Below are 4,702 nucleotides of genomic sequence, written 5' to 3' on the forward strand. Positions count from 1 at the left end.
AGTTAATGAAATTCAAATTGAAATCTGTGGATTAGGCCTCTTGGGGAAACCACATTAAAAAAAACGCACCAGCTGTAGTTACCTCTTAAGGTGGTGGGGAAATACTACAAGAACAAGTTATAATTATTTACAATACATTTGTAAACAAACACTTGTATACAAGTTTGTATATGTTTACAGAAGCCTATCGCGACAAATATAACTAAATTACTCTGGAACTTCGTGTACTCTACTCTCTGACGCGGATAGCAGTTCCGATGGGAAGAGACCGCGAACAAAAGCAATTCCCTATGAAGCTGTGTCTGATTAAATTTTATGAACAGTGACACGTTTTTTATGTAGGGAGCCGGTCGGCCGAGCGGACAGCACGCTGGACTTGTGGTCCTGGGTTCGATCCCAGGCGCCGGCGAGAAACAACGGGCAGAGTTTCTTTCACCCTATGTCCCTGTTACCTAGCAGTAAAATAGGTACCTGGGTGTTAGTCAGCTGTCACGGGCTGCTTCCTGGGGGTGGAGGCCTGGTCGAGGACCGGGCCGCGGGGACACTAAAAAAAAGCCCCGAAATCATCTCAAGATAACCTCAAGATAGTATGGCTGCCACTTGAAGAAGCTTTCCCGTCTTTTCTAATGTGACTGCTGATGCCTATAATAATACAAAGATATAATAATAATAATAATAATAATAATAATAATAATAATAATAATAATAAAGGGAATTAGTAATGGTAATGTCTTCTCGCAGTTGTGATAACAGGATAAAACTCATACTTATGTATATGTGAAATTTATATAAGGAATTTACACAATCTTTCTCACTGTCTTGAGTGCTTTATCGAGGTCTGAGTGTGTGATTAGACTTGTATCTCAACGTCTAATCAATTTTATTTTATAAAATAACTTCATCTTGCTACTCAGCCGTTTTCCTACTCCTTGAATTCCATTTGGCTCAAGTGAAAGCCACATTCCCCCTAAGAAAGTAAAAGAATATTCCGACTAGAGTTGTAGCCTAGGAACACGGCCAACATGGAATTACATAATGCACGGCCGGGACTTTAATTAATATAAGTAGTTTATAACAGGTTGTGACAGTGGCAGTTAATTAGATGCGGAGAGCTGAGTAGTGGAGAAAGGCCTTGACATCCAGAAAATATTAAGAGCCAGTGACATGGGTCTCGTCCACACCTCTAACAAAGTACTGGCCTGGTGCTCCGTTAATGGCGTCTTTCCCACTGATACGAGCAACAAAGTAGCCTTAAATATCACACACCAAGTCCTAAGTGCCTCTCCTGGCACTTGGGGGCCAGAATTTATGGCACTCATTAACCTCACAGCGTTGCATAATGGTACTTACCATTGGGGCAGTAAAAAAGACTTTTTTATGGCTAGAAAAGTTATTCATAAGCCATTAGAAATATTGATGTACGCATCGCAACCCGTCCTCGACTCAAGTCCATTACATCCAGCGGTCGCCCCCACAGACGCATTAATAAATTTTAACATGCTGTTCATTCAAAACAAGAATTTTTTCAAATATAAATTAATGTTATAGTAGCATATTGTGCATATATTGGCATAGGTTAGGTGTTTAGGTTCGGTTGGCGATTATTTGCATTTGTAGTACGTGGGTGAAGCATTTATAGCGATGTGGTTCGAACAAAACTCGCCAGTGAAGCACTTGTTCAGGAAGTGTTCGAACGAAATCAGTTGAGTCGTGTGTAAACCGTTTTTCATTCATAATCAGCGGGTTTGGCGGGTGGATGGAATCACTTTTGGATCTTTGGAGGACGGGCTGCGCATCGACAGCCGGAACTCGGTCTCATCAATCGGGCATATTGGGACCTCAGATAACAACATTGAAACGCTAATAATAATAATTTTATTTAGGAACAGTACATACATAATTACAGCGCTACAGTGCAAACATTGTTAGATTTAAAGAGAGAGGTAGTACATACAATACCTAAAGCCACTAGCACGCATACCGTTTCGGGCTAACATTATATATAAATATATAATTTATGTTATAAGAGTTTAAAAACGCAGTTCCTGGAATATTCTAACAACCATGAGGTGATTTTCAGTTTAATTAGTTATGTATTTTGTCACGTTCTTTTAGATATATTAACTAATTTTGGTGAGGTGTATTTGACACACAACCGATTGGGCTCCAGTTGGGTTCATGGACCCGGATTCACGAAGCAGTTACGCAAGTACTTAGGAACGTGTACATCTTTCCTCAATCTTTGACGGCTTTGGTTACATTTATTAAACAGTTTACAAGCAGGAAAACTTGCCAATCAACTGTTGTTATTGTTATAAACAGCCTCTTTGTCCTTCTGAGCTCCTTAACTGTTTAATAATTGTAAACAAAGCCGCCAAAGATTGAGAAAAGATGTACAGGTTCGTAAGTGCTTGCGTAACTGCTTCGTGAATTAGGCCCATGGGCAGGGCAAGCTGTTTCGTATTTATCTTAAACGCAAAATGCCTCTGTTCGTCTAAGACTAAATTGGTACCTAGAAGATAGGAAAATATTCTTGATTGCATTATCATTTAGATTTAATCAAGATGGTTGTAATGATTGAGGTGCTTGTACTGTGAAGGCTGTCTTCACCTAGTTGTGCTTGCGAGAGGTTGAACTCTGGCTCTTTGGTCCCGCCTCTCAACTGCCAATCAACTGATGTACAGGTTCCTGAGCCTATTGGGCTCTGTCATATCTACACTTGAAACTGTGTATGGAGTCAGCCTCCACCACATCACTTCCTAATGCATTTTAATCAAGATGGTTGTAATGATTGAGGTGCTTGTACTGTGAAGGCTGTCTTCATCTAGTTGTGCTTGCGAGAGGTTGAACTCTGGCTCTTTGGTCCCGCCTCTCAACTGCCAATCAACAGATGTACAGGTTCCTGAGCCTATTGGGCTCTATCATGTATACACTTCAAACTGTGTATGGAGTCAGCCTCCACCACATCACTGCCTAATGCATTCCATTTGGATGGAATGTATAAAGGTCATTGTGGTTGAGGCAGGGAAGTTACAGGTAAAAGGAATGTAGCAGTAAGTTAGGTGTTGTGTAAAATAGATAGTGGTTGTGTAAAATAGTGTGGTTGTGGTTGAAGCTGATAGTGGTGGTGGTTGGCGATAGTTAGTCGCCAGGTACCTCGGAGCTCACCACTTAGACATATTAGAGCCTTAGGGAGCCCCAGAGGTCATGAGACACAGAGCCTTAGAGAGCCCCAGGGGTCATGAGACACATAGAGCCTTAGAGAACCCCAGGGGTCATGAGACATCTAGAGCCTCGGAAAGCACTTTAGAGTCACCAAGGCCCTATATAGTTTACGTGAAGGAACATCGCATAATCCAAATAGCCTTCGGAAGCACCAGATGTCTCAAAGAAATGCCCTAGAGAGCACCAAAGAGCCCCATAGAGCCCAAGGTAAGCATCAACAGCCTCGTAGAATCCCAGAACAAGCTATCGTAAGTCATAGGGAACCCCCCCAGTCTATTCCTGGTTGATTTGGTGTCGAGAAACACCGCTCCTGTCACTAATGTTTCTTATTGCTGAGTCGGGGCGCTCGCTCTCGCGAGGGCTGACTGCTACAAATGCTATTTAGCATTGTACTATTGGTGGCGCCTTGCCAGGCCTGCTTGTCTGTAAACTATTTAATAAAGGGCATCGTGGTAATAATGTCCTTGTCGCTGACTAAAATTATCATATATATAATGCGATCCGAATTAATACGTCACTGATTGTGTTACTTGGATTGTTAAAAAGTGTAATTATGTGTCATTTTAAGAACGCAAAGACGAAGCTTCTTAAGAATGTTGAGGCGTGATTGCTTAAGCAAAAGTTTGAAGTTTGTATTGTAAGGAAGTGGTGTCTGCAAGTGTAAAAATGCTTTTACCCTAAATAAATTATAAACATTTATGAGTGCAATGTTTAGGACATTGCATTTAAAATAAAGGCAACAAAAATCAGGCAAGAAAGAGAGGGGTGGTCAGACTGCATATTATTGGATTGCCAGAAAGCCTTTGACACAGTACCCCACAAGAGAGACTTGCTCAAGTTGGAGATGTAGGCAGGAGTGAAAGGGAAGGTACTCCATTGGATAATGAAGTACCTAAGCGACAGAAGAGTCACTGTGAGCTCAGTGGCGAGGTATCACCAGTGGAGTCCCACAGGGATCTATACTGTTTCTGATATATGTAAATGATCTCCCAGAGGGAATAGACACGTTCCTCTCATTGTTTGCTGATGATGCAAAAATTATGAGTAGGATTAAGACAGAGGAAGATTGTTTAGGTCGTCTTGAAGCCTCATACTAACTAAATGAATGGTCCAACAAATGGCTACTAAAGTTCAACCCATGTAAATGTAAGGTAATGAAAGTAGGCGGTGGAAACAGGAGGCTAGACACAGGATACCGAATGAGAGATAAAGTCCTTCATGAAAAGGAGAGAGAGAAAGATCTAGGAGTTGATATCACGCCAAACCTGTCTCCCGAAGCCCATATAAAAAGAATTACATCTGCGGCGTATGCGAGGCTGGCTAACATCAGAACAGCCTTCAGGAACCTTTGTAAGGAATCCTTCAGAACCTAATATACAACATATGTAAGACCAATCCTGGAGTATGCGGCCCCCGCATGGAGCCCGTACCTTGTCAGGCACAAGACGAAGCTGGAAAAAGTTCAGATATATGCCAC

The sequence above is a fragment of the Procambarus clarkii genome, chromosome 77, assembly GCF_040958095.1.
Source record: "Procambarus clarkii isolate CNS0578487 chromosome 77, FALCON_Pclarkii_2.0, whole genome shotgun sequence".
NCBI classification, from domain to species: Eukaryota; Metazoa; Arthropoda; class Malacostraca; order Decapoda; family Cambaridae; genus Procambarus; species Procambarus clarkii.